The following is a 12,712-nucleotide window of genomic DNA, read 5'->3' on the forward strand; positions in this document are numbered from 1 at the left end:
CTAGACCCCTTTGTATAACCTCAAAGTTGTTGAAGACCTCAAAGATTTTTTGTTTTGTGGGTTACCTATTAATGTTTATCATATTAAAGATAAAACCTAGACGTTATGAAGACATTAATTCATTTCAAATAATAATAAACCCATTACCTGTTAATACAAATATATGTTTTTTTGGAAAATAACAGCTTTCCAAAACAAAAAATTAGTGGCAAGTGTGGCTTTGTTTTACATTTGCATAAATCTCATTGTCCAGCTTCTCATAGCTGGATTCTCAAATCTTCTTTTGTATTCAGTCTTTTATGGTAGCATATGTCATGTAGCCTCTGAACTCGACTGTGGACTCATGATGGCACGAGAGTAAAAAGGCAAATAATGACTTGATATTAGTGTACAAATAGTTTTGAACTTGCAGACTCCTTAGAAGGATCTTGAGGGCCCCCACAAGGGGTTTCTGGGGTACCATTTTAAGATCTGCTGCTTTACATGGATGGTTTTCTGACTTCTTAGTAGCAGGAGCATGTTTTCAAATAGTATCTTCTACCAAGCTCCAACGTATAGATACAGAGCTGATTGCGTTACAGTGCGTATATGTTGGGGCTTCGTTCCCTGGAGCCCTGAATTCCCTTTCTTTCTCCTTCCTTGGCTAAGCTGCTAAATTGGGGATGCTGTGTGAGAGACAGTGAGGCAGGTGAGCATGTTGTGTTTACTCTGTGTCACTCTGTACCATTGCTAAATTTCAGTATTTTATTTAATAGTGTTTAATATATCATAGTTTACTATGTCTTAATATGAACTACTAGTATTTTATAAAGGCTGTTTTCCCTCAAGTACATGATCATTGGTTTGCTTTCATTAACAAACAAACAAAAAGATTTAATTGCAACCAGAGACCTAATTTTGTTTCTGAGGTTTACTTTTCCAATTTTGTGTAAGTAAGACATTTTAATGAAATTTGCAGCAACCTTATAGAAATAGTTATGTCATTAAACATTACCTAACTCAGATTCTTTTTTAAAGACAAGTCATTTTCTTTACACATCTGAGAGTATGCAAAATAAAATTGAGTCAAGGTCCAGTACGTAGTCAGACAAAAGTGAGGAGGTGGAAGAAGTCTTATTCTACTTGCCAAATGCAGGAGGAATTCTTACCGTCTGGAGACTAGGGGAGAGTGGCAGCTGCCAGAGCTCAGACAGTGCTGTAAGCACCATCACCACTAGCCGGTTTTAGGATGCAGTTTATTTAAAATGCAGTTATTTTTCTGCCTCAGGAAACATTCTCATATTTGTCTATTTTATTACTACATGGACTTGTTTCTATTTTTTTTTAATCTCGAAAAAGGATCATAAATTTCCTGTAAAGTTTCTGTTTTTACAAGTTAATCCTGTTTCTACGTTTTTCAGGTCTTGTCCTTTGAAAGTTTTATCTGACAGACAAAATAAAGTGGCCATGCTGGAACATTAATCTGTTACCATCATTATCACCTGTATCATTAAAAAAAAAAAGAGATCATCTTTTGTATGTAATTATAACACTGTTTATATAGAATATTGGATATAAACTCTAGCTTTATTGTCTGCCTTTTAAGAAATGGAAGGAAAAATTAAGGGATGTAGAGAAAAGCAGTGAACGTAATTACAGAACTGAAAAGTACAGTCTTGGTTTTGGAGTTAAATGTTTTAAGGTATGATTTAATAACTAACTCAAATTCGTACATGATTCTTTTTATGAAAAGAGAAAAACCTGTTTTAAAGAGTTGTAAATAGGGCACATCTCCATGAAAGAATGAGGTATAATTGGACAAATTGCCTTCTAAATTAGGTTTAACATTCAAAAGAACTGCCTAATAGTGTTACCAATTAATTACTAATTATCTTTAGAAACATGAAGGATAATTCTCATTTAACTATTTTTTAGTAAATATTCGAGTGCCTGTTTTGATCCCATCATAAGCATATTTTTAAATTTCATGTACTTAATTTAATTTTTTGAATAGGTAGTATAACTTTTTAAGCAGCACCTGCAATGATTAATACTCAGGTGTGTCTCTGTTTCTTTGAAGTGGATGGAGTCATGTAGTATTAAAATGTCTGTAGGCTGCTCACCATCCTACTTTATGTCAAGAGAAGAGGAAAATACTCATAGTTTCTTATAATTGTGTGTTTAATAAAGATTAATGGGTGGTATGTGGGGGAAATACTTAATGTTTTAGTAATAGGTACCTTGTTGAAGATCGCAGTCCCCCAGCCTTGCTCTTGGTCCTTCTACTTGACTATTCTGTTTCTTCTTTCCATTGCTCTTACTTCTTCTGTGATACAGTTCAGTTGACTTGTGTTTATTGTTTGCTGTCTGCATCTCTCCTCCCACATAGGGTCTTTGAGTGCATTAATCTTTGTTTAGTTTAGAGATTTATGCCAAGTGCGTAGAACAGTGTTTGGTACATATTTGTTAATCAAATGAGTCATTTTTCCTTTTGGCTTTTAAAAGTAGAGGTACATTTCTTCTGGGGAAAAATACTCGGCTAGCAGCCTATTCACAATGTTTAGAGGCTTCGGTTTCTTGGCAGTGTGGCAAATCAGAGAATTTTAGAAAGTCTCCCCTTATGAAACATTACAAATAACTGGACCAGATATTCAAACTACCTTTTAAATGCATAGTTGAGCTGACAAGCAAGTAAGGTCAAAAACAAAAAATCGTGACTCTAGGGAGGTGAGCTCATGGTGATACTGGCTGCTATGCTGTGAGTGCTGGTGTCTGTCGATCCCTGGAGGCCTAGAGCTTTCAGTTTTGCAGGGTGACCATGGGGTACTAGACAGAGTCTGGGGGTCAAGGTGAGAAGTAACATCCAGGGACTCATGTATAAAGCTGAAACTCCCTGAAAAGTGTTGGTAGAAAAGCTAGGGAAAAAAATTTTAAACCTGCAGGGGTGGATGAGTGTAGGAATTGGGTAAGGAGAGTTCTGTGTCTCAGCTTGTCTTTCATTGGAAAGGTATTAGGCCTCCCTGAGACATGATGACAAGTCCACTCTTCACTGGGTTTGGGTCAGAACTCATACTACCTCAGTGCCCCCCCCCCCCCACAAAACCCAAGCCAAGACATCAGTAAAAGTGGTCTTAGTTTGTTAGGACTGAAGAGCAAACCAGAGCCTCTCTGAAGGAATACAGAACACAGACCTCAGAGAATTGATACAGTAAAATTTCTAGGAACATGAGCTCACAATTAAAAAAAAAAAAATCAAAACCACTTCAAATAAGCCATAGTGAGTTAGCCAGCAAATTACCTAATTTAAAGTGTCAGTCTTCTTACCTGTAAGGGGGATGGGCACAGCAGTACCTAGCTCATTGTCTTGCTGGGAGGGTTAGTTATGGTATCTTTGTCGGTAATAAAGAAAAACATGTGCAACTCTTTAGTGTGTGTAGTAAGGAAAGGAGAGAGAACTCAAGTGTTTAGAGGTTTCTGCAGAATACAATTTTGAGAAGTAAGTGGAATTTAAAAAAATAGTGCAGAAGTAATGTTTTGAGTTACTGATGTGAATTAAATAGCAGGATTATTTCAGGGACTTTTTCAACAACTGTTAGCTTTCTATTGTTCAATGAATAACATCCTAATTGCAGTGGTTTGGGGGGGAGGTTCTGAGAGCAGGAAGTAAATCCTCTGTCTGCCCCCAAAGAGCTGAAAAAAATTCCAAGAAAAGGCACTTGGGATGTTATCTCCCGGTATGGATTTTAACTAGTATCAGTGCAGAAGCCGTGGGAAACTAGGAGACTAACTTTGAGGGAGTAAGGCAGAGAATAGTTCTTCACGGAAACAAAGGGCAAGGGGCCAGAAAGTTGAGTAGAATCAGCAGGAGAGAATACAGAAACAATATAAGCAAGGAAAAGAAGTGAAGTGGCATTAGGGAGAAACCAAATTAGGGAAGAACCCCCCCCCCACACACACACACAAACAAAAACTGATGTACCAGAGAGCCGACTAGTTAAGGGAAGAAAATGAAGAGTGTGTTTTGTAGTGTGTGGCACCTGTGATAAATCTATGACGTAGAATTCACGACTAATTAGAGCCCTATCTGTCTGTAACATGCTAATAAGTGAACAAAGGGGTTTTGTTGTGGTGGTGGTGGTGTTTTTTCATGTGGTAACTAAATATTGCAGACATTACCTTGGACCCATCTGAAATCTACCCCCATCCCAAATTTCTGTTTTCATTTGATCTGTTGCACAAATTTTAAAACTTTTTCAATTCCCCCAAATCACTTAAGTTAATATCCGAGTAACATCAGACAGTGCTTTTAAGTGAAGGCTCTCAAAAGAACTTTCATGTTTGTGGTCGGGAAAAACAGCTAAATTGCATTTGAGGGTACTATTGTCCTTTGATGTTTTTTCTTCCTTCTTTCATCTCAGAATCTTCAGTGGAGGAGGAGGAAAAGTGTGGCACTGGGTCCTGGAGAATGCATGGAGAAGGGAAAAGGGAATGACCATAGATTTCCATTTAGTCTGCAAATTGTTCTGCGTTTTTCTCATCCCTAGCCCAGAGCCAATAAACTGTCGGGTCTCACAGTCTTGTTTGTTGCCCAGACTGGCAGTAGCAGTGCTGGTGGTAATAGCACAGTAACTGTCTGCGTTCTCAGAGTGGGGTTGGCCAGTTTCTAGTGAATTCTTCATGCGCTCCTCATTGGCCACCTCATAGCTCTACACGTTGCCTTTGCATTTTGGCTTGATCCGTGGTCCAGCAGCCGTCTGTGGGTAACATTTGAGAATCTTTGTTCAATATCTGAGAAGTAAAAAGTATTTTTTAAATAAAAAATTTAAAGCACAGAAAAGTACAGTAGCAGAAGACAAGGAAGAGTCATGAACCCACCTTTCCCCTGTGTCTTATCTTTACATTTTCCCCTATTTGCTTCTGTGTCAGTTAGTGTTAGGTTTAGCTGCATCTGAAAGATCCCTAGTTCCCTCCCCACCCCGCCAGATGTGCTTATAGAGGGTTTTTTCCCTCCCAGGACATGGCATCTGTGTGGTTATCAAAGTTATCTTTCTGCTGTTCAAGCCTTAGCCTATGGCTTGCTTTCTCAAGGTCATCTCATGGTTGCAGAGAAAGTCCTTGCCGTTCACATTCCAGGCAGTATGTCAGTACTGCCCTTTCTGTATCTTTCCCATACCCTACCCAGTGATTTCTGATTTTTATCTTGCTGGCTACCTTAATCTGCATGGCAGGCCAGGGTATGTAAATTGCCACTCAGTAGTACAGCAGTAAGAGAAGAGGAATGTAGATGTTCCTTGAGTAGCTAGCAATCTGCCACAATTTAGATCTTTTATATAAAAGAAGTTCCATTATAGTTGAAGCCTTCCCCTCCCTCCTCAGAATTAACCGTATATGAATTTGATACATTGTTCTCATGCCTATTGTTTGATCTTTACAATATATGCTCATGTCCATGAATAGTGCTTACTTTAATCTGCTTTACAACTGTACATAAATGGAATGTACTGTACATACTGTGCAGATTGCTTTTCTCCTCCTTCAGCATTGTTTACCCATACTGAGGCACAGAGTTCTCCTTTAATCCTAACTGCTCTGCAGTGTTGTTACACAGTTCGTGTATCCATTTTCCTCTTGATGCACATTTAAGCTGTTACCTTTTCCCCCATTATAAACAGTGCTGCAGCCTTTGTATGTCTCCTCACGCTCTCCTCATGCTCATGTGCAAGTTTCTCCGGGTTCTGTACCTAGAAGTGGGATTACTGAGCCACAGAGGGGGTGCTTTCTTCAGCTTTCCTGCATATTGTCAGGCTGCCCTCCAAAGTGGCTGTGCCAGATCACACTTGGAAAGCATTGTATGATCATCGCATTTCTTTATTCCTTACTAACAACTTGTCTTTTTTGCTAATCTGTTGAGGGCAAATTCATTTCCTTAAGTACTACCGAGGTTGAGTAAATTTTCGTATGTTCATTGGCTGTTTATGGTTCGTTGTCTGTGATTTGCCCATTCATACTTTTTGGCTGTTTTTCACTTGTGTGTTATTTGTTTTGGTTAGGAAATGTTTTTAATACATTCTGATATTAAACTTCTGCTGATTATTTCTGTTATGGATATTTCCTCCAGTCTTTGGGTTATCATGTAAATGTCTATGATGTCTTTGGTTGTATTAAAAACTTTAATTTTCATGTAGTAATTCTTCCTTTTTTTCCTTTATTATTTGTGCTTTTTGAGTATTGTTTAACAAATTCTTCTGTAACCAAGGATATAAAGATACTTGCCTATATTTTCTTTTAAAGTTTTAGAGATATATATCCTTAAATCTTTAAAGTACCTGGAGTTGTTTATTTGTGTGGTGTGAGGTCAGAATTTTATTTTTACATATGGGTGAACACATTAAATAGCCCATCCATTTCGTACTGATCTGTAGTGACCCCTCTGTCATATGTTGTTTGCATGTTCATGTCGTTCTGATCTTGGACTCTCTGTTCTGTTTTGTTGGTCTTTTAATTGGTCTCTGCCCATGATTCACACTGCCGTCATTACTACGGCTTGATTGATATGTGGTAGACAGTTCCCTGGCCTTGTTCAAAATCTCACTGGCTTTCATGGCTTTGCTCTTCTGTATGATTTTAGGAGCTGCTTTTAAAGTTCTATTAAAAAGCTATTGTGATTTTGATTGGAACCTTATTAAGTATATAGATTAATATTGAGATAATTTACTGTAATAAACCTTCCATATGAATCATGCTATAGCTTCATTTTTTCTCCATTTTTAAAAAAATTGAAGTATAGTCTATTTACAGTGTTGTGTTAATTTCTAGTGTAGAGCATAGTGATTCAGTTATACATACATACATATTCCTTTTCGTATTCTTTTTCTCTATAGGCTATTACAAGATATTGAATTTAGTTCCCTGTGCTATACAATAGTACCTTTTTATTCTATATTTAGTGGTTGGTATCTGCAAATCCCTAACTCCCAATTTATCCCTCTATCCCCTCTCCCCAGTCCCCTGGTAACCATAAGTTTGTTTTCTATGTCCTTGAATCTATTTCTGTTTTATAAATAAGTTCATTTGTGTCATTTTTTAAAGTATATCTCCATTTCCTAAAAGGTCTTTCTATGCAGTTTTCTAGTTATGATAGGCAAAAGGATTAATTGAATTTTTTATGTTGATCTTGAATCCAGCAATCTTGCTAAAAGTTCTCATTGGCTTGAATTGTCTTTATTTTCTTGGATTTTTTTTTAATCATTTCTTTTGTTGTTGTTCTGTTTTCTTCTTTCCAGTTCTTAAATATTTTGTTTCTTGTTTTACTGTTCTGAATACGAATTCTAGTACATTGTTGGCAGGAAAAAGTGATAGAAGGCATTTTTGTCCTTTTCCTAACTTTGAAGGAAATGCTTTCAACACTTCACCAGTAAGTGTTTTATTTACTGTAGATTGAGGGCAGATATCGTTTATCAGGTTCACAGAGTTCATTCTTACTTTTAGTTTCCTAGAATTTCTTTTGTTTTTGTTTTAAATATCGTGAATGGGTGTTCGGTTGTGTTATTTCACGTAAAAGTTAAGTCCCTTGCAACTATATAGTTATGCTTTTTCCCACTCTATCCTTTGCTCTAATTTTATCAGATGTTACTTCATATTAATACACTGTACATTACAAAGTTATAAATTTTGTTTTAATCAGCCATGTCTTTTAAGAAATCAAAACGGAAAAAAATAAGCTTTTATATTTGCTCAGATACTTAGCCATTGCTGACATTCTTCCTTTCTCCCTGCAGATCGGAGTTTCCATCTGGTGTCATTTTCCTCCTGCCTGAAAAACTTTGGTTAACGTTTCTTGTAGTGCAGGTCTGTGAGAGATGAGTTGTTTTGGCTTCTTCTTTATCTGAAAATGTCTTTGTTTCTGAGAAGTCATCCATTTTTTCTGTGTGTATAATATATCTCCCCGCCGCCCCCCCACCCCCGGCTGCTTTCAGGATTTTCTGAGTCTTTAGTTTTCAGCAGTTTGAAAACGATGTGCTCCAGTTGTAATTTTCTTTGTATTTATCTTGCTTAGATTTCACTGATCTTAGATTTGCAGTTTTCTGTTTGCCACCGACTGTGGACATTTTCAGCTGTTATTTTTATGTCTGTTTTTCTGCACAATCTCCTCTGTGCCCTCCTTTCGGGATTCCAGTTTCACACAGGTTAAACTTTGTGGTGTTGTACCTCTGCTCAGTGAGCTCACTGAGGCTCTCTGTTCATTAAGATATTTTTCTTTCCACTCAGATCTTCAGATTGGATAATTGTTTTTGATTGTCATCTTCAGGTGACTGACCCTGTATTCTGTTGTCTCTAATCTGCCGTTAAGCCTGCCAAGTGAATTTTTCATTTCAAACTGTATCTTTGTGTTCCACGTGGTTCCATATGGTTCCTTTTTATAGTTTTCCTTTGCCTGATAAGAGTTCCCTCTCTTTATTATTGGGTCCCTGAACATATTTATAGTAGCTGCTTTATAACCCTTGTGTAATCTTGTGTTCAGTATGTATTGACTGCTTTTTTTTCTTGACTGTGGGTCACATTTTTCTGTTTATTTTCATGTCTAGTTTTTTTGTTTGTTTGTTTGTTTTTACTGCATATGGGGTACTGTGGATGTATTTTTGTGTAGTTCTGTCTTCTTAAAGACTTCTGACTCTTTGTTGTTCTAGCAGGAAGTCACCCAAACTCTGTTTCTGTGCACTGGGCAGCAGCTGATGTCTTTGCTTAGTTCGTCCAGCCATCTGGCTGTTGCTTTCCTTCTGGGCCTCTGGGTTCTCTTCTGTGTTGTGTGGTCCAGGGCTCAGCTAAGGATTGTGATGGAGTTTACATATGTATTTTGGGTTCCCTCTTTTCTAGGATATCCCTCTTTGCTTTCCAGGTGCTCTGTAAGCTCCAGACTTCATCCTCTGATGCCTGCTCTGCATAGTGTAGGCCGGCATCTGCCCTCAGGCAAGCAGCTGTGTAAAGGCAAATCTCACCTGGCATAGAAACGCTCTTTCAAAGGCTTCTCTCTAGTTTCTGCCTTTTGACTGCTCTCCATTGCTTATAGTTGTTTTTATATTTTGGCCAGAGTTTATGGTTGTTTGTGGGAGGGTTAGTCTAGTATACGCTGTTCAACCTTTCTGTGTATGAATCTTCCATGCTTTTATTTTTTTTAAAGACTGTCTTTTTAAAGCAATTTTAGGCTTACAGTAAAATTGAGAGGAAGGTACAGAGATTTCAGTCTATATGGCCCTTCCCCTCCAAGTGCATAACCTCATTATTAGCATCACTCACCAGAGTGGTACCTTTTTTTTTTCTTTTTTAAGCAAAAGATAAACCTATAATGACACATTTTAATCACTCAAAGTCCATAGGTTACCTAACGGTTCACTCAGGAGTGTGTATTCTGTGGGTTTGGACCAATGTATAAAGGCATATATCCATCATTATAATATCATACAGAGTATTTTCACTGCCCTGAAAGTCCTCTGTCCTCTATTCAGCCTGACCTTCAACCCCCACCCTTGACAACCACTGATCTTTTAATTTTTTTGGCTCCATAATTTTGCCTTTTCTGTCACATCATGTAGTTGGAATCACATAGTATGTGACCTTCTCTGATTGACTTCTTTCACGGTAACGTGCATTTGCTTTTCCTTCATGGCTTTTCATAGCTTATTTCTTTTTACACAATAATACTCCATTGTCTGGATGTACCACAGTTCATCCATTCACTTACTGAGGGACATTTCGTTGCTTCCAAGTTTCGGCAATTAAAGCTACTGTGTAAACATCCATGTGCAGGTTCTTATGTGGACAGAAGTTTTCAACTTCTTTGGGTAAATATGAAGGCATGTGATTGCTGATGGTATGAGGATATGTTTAGTTTTGTAAGAAACTGCTGAATTGTCTTCCCCGGTGGCTGTATCATTGTGCATCCTCACCAGCAGTGGAGAATAGTTGCTGTTGGATGCGGGTTCCTTGCCAGTGTTTGGTGTTACCAGTGTTCTAGATTTTGGCCATGATAGCAGGTGTACAGTGGTACCTCAGTGCTCTTTAAATTGCATTTTCCTGGTGACATATGATGTGGAGCATCTTTTCATATGTTTATTTACCATCTGTATGTCTTTGGTGAGGTTGCTTTCCTTTTAGCTTTTCTGAATCCTTATGTTTTTGGTGCATGTCTAAAGAGCATACAGCTTTTATTTAAAAAATCCAATCTGATAACTTTTAATGAATACATTTAGTCCTTTTTATCTTCATTTTAGTTACTTATGTACAGGGATTTATTTCTACCATTTTGTTTTGTGCTTTCTATATTTGTGGGGTTTTTTTAAATGATTTAAAATTCCCTTCGTATTTTATTTTGAGGTTGGTTTTCTTATTTCACCTCTTTTCAGTTTGGTTTTTAATTATACGTTGTTTTTAATTAATTAGTTACCTTTTAATTAAAAAAATTTGATCTTAAAAAGTCTGTAATTAATCAAATATCTCTGCCCTTTACCTAAACACAGCAACCTTAAAATGCTTTAATTTTGACTACTTTTGTTCCTAGGTATTGCTTTCTGGTGTTTTTATTCATTTAACCAAATAATAATTGAACTCTTCTGCCGTGTGCCAAGTACTATTCCATGTGCTGTAGTAATAATATTAAACAGAATAAAGTCTCTGCCCTCATGAAGCTTATAGGATAATTAATTAATTAATATATAGTGTGTTGTAAATTAGTATTTGGTGCTAGATGGAAAGTAAAGCATTAGGAAAAAATAATGACCTAGGGTGGAGATGCTGTTTTGTATATGAGTTTCTGCTGTCTTGAGACATTTCATAAGGTTTGTAGGGCTCAAGTGTGAAAAACATGATTCCCGTGCTGGAGAAACTCGCATTCCAACCAGAGAGTCACGGGAAGAAGTTACAGATATGAGAGCCATGGGCACATGGTGGGTGAGGCTTTACAGCTGTTAGGTTTCCCAAGGAGGCTGTGTAGAGTGTCAGGCAGCCTGTGGACAGATCCGGGCAGAGTGAGATGAGCAGTGAAGAAGGCTGCAGAGCATGCTTAGAAAAGAGGGAGGACAAGGAATGACCCTTGAGCCAAGGAAAGAAAAGGTTACATTTTATTGGGAGCCTGCCTGCTCCACAGATAGTTTGAAGCCAAGACATCAAGTAGAATGAGTATGAGAAAGAAACTGATCATGGTAATTTGGGCATTAGAGTGACTTGATCAAAAAACAGTTTCCTTGAAGTGAAGCCAGAGTACACTCGATTGAGGAGTTGAAAAATTGGAGACAGACAATAATGACTACTTGCACAGAGGTGGTAAAGGAAAGAAGAGAGAGTGACAGTTTGAGGGGAAGAGGGCAGCGTTGTGGAACTCGGGGCTAAGGTTGGCGTTTTGGCAAAATTCAGAACAAAACCTGGGAGACCTGGGGACTTCAATGGTCTGAATGTAGAATGGGCCTCCAGCCCGGAAGAAGGTCCTGCTGGATCCTTTGCTTGCCAGAAACTGCTCCCCAGGATCTCTGAGGTTTTCCACTGCTGATGGTGGCAAAGTATTTGCTTGCGTCTGAGTTCATGGTTCGGAGGAAATATGTAAATTTTCTGAAACCTCAGTGTTCCGTTGTAATGATTTGGCATTTGTATTCAAGAGAGAAAAGTCAAAACATGGGAAGACTTCCCTTGACCATTGCTCTTCCAGACTCCTTAGTGTGATAGTCAAGATTTCCCTTGTTCTGAACACACTCTTTCAACCACCCCTCCCAGTTTCTGTCTGCTGTCCCTAGACGTCCCCTGAGTTTCCTGCCTCCCTGTTTTAGCTCACATTGTTTTGTCTACCTGAAGTACCCTTTTGCCTTTTCCTGACTCAAACCAATCCCCTACCAATTTCTCTCCTTCGTGTACTATCGTTTCCTGTAACTTGGCACCTGTTGCAAAGGTATAAAAGCATTTTGTAAATTGTAGAGTGCCACACAAACTTAGTATCTGTCCTCCTGCACCGCAAGGTCATTGAGGACAGAAACTGAGCCGTTCTCATATTCAGGTACATCAAACGACTTAGTGTTGTGTCTTGTACATACTTCGTGTTTATTAAATGTTGAATGAATTAAGGTTATGTGATTCTGTGGTAGCTTAAATTATGCTAAGAATGGTCATGTTATACACTAGGTTCTAATTCACAGCTATTAAATTTATATTGAAATTCTGCTTCTGTGCAGTTCTCTGTAAAAATAGACTTTAATTTGGATCTTCCACTGGTTCACATCTCATTTTTTTCTTCACTGGATACATACCTATCTTAATCAATAATTGTAGGTTGCAGAGTGATATACTGGCATGTTTTTGACTGTAGTAGCAGAATACTCTGTGGTAACAAGAAGCCCGGACCTCGGAGATTTCAGGGTTAGCCTGGTAGTGTCCCCTTGATATTATCCGGGTCCCTTTTGCTGTCCATGTTTTCACTTTGTCGTCCTTAGCATGTTGATGTTGGCTTCCCTCATGACCTCAGGATGGTTGCAACACTTCTAAGTATGCTCTGCAAACAATACCCAAAGGCAGAAAAATACAGTTTACCCTTCAGCATCGCTGTGAGGGAGGATAGCTTTTCCTGAATGCTTCCCAGCAGATTTCCCCTCAGGTCCTGCTGGTTGAGATTTGGTTATTTGCACTGGCAGGAGGAATGGAACAGCCGTGGTTGGCTTGGACCAGTCAGGAATAGGTAGTGTAGCAGAAAATGATC

At 38.2% G+C, this 12,712-nt stretch overlaps 1 protein-coding gene across 1 annotated transcript in view; it reads left to right on the plus strand.

The window, feature by feature from the left end:
• GALNT1 (polypeptide N-acetylgalactosaminyltransferase 1) overlaps window positions 1-12,712 on the plus strand; it is a 77,762-nt gene that overhangs the window by 17,940 nt on the left and 47,110 nt on the right. The gene's annotated exons all lie outside the window — the stretch shown is intronic.

The sequence above is a fragment of the Camelus ferus genome, chromosome 24 (genome assembly GCF_009834535.1).
Source record: "Camelus ferus isolate YT-003-E chromosome 24, BCGSAC_Cfer_1.0, whole genome shotgun sequence".
NCBI lineage: Eukaryota > Metazoa > Chordata > Mammalia > Artiodactyla > Camelidae > Camelus > Camelus ferus.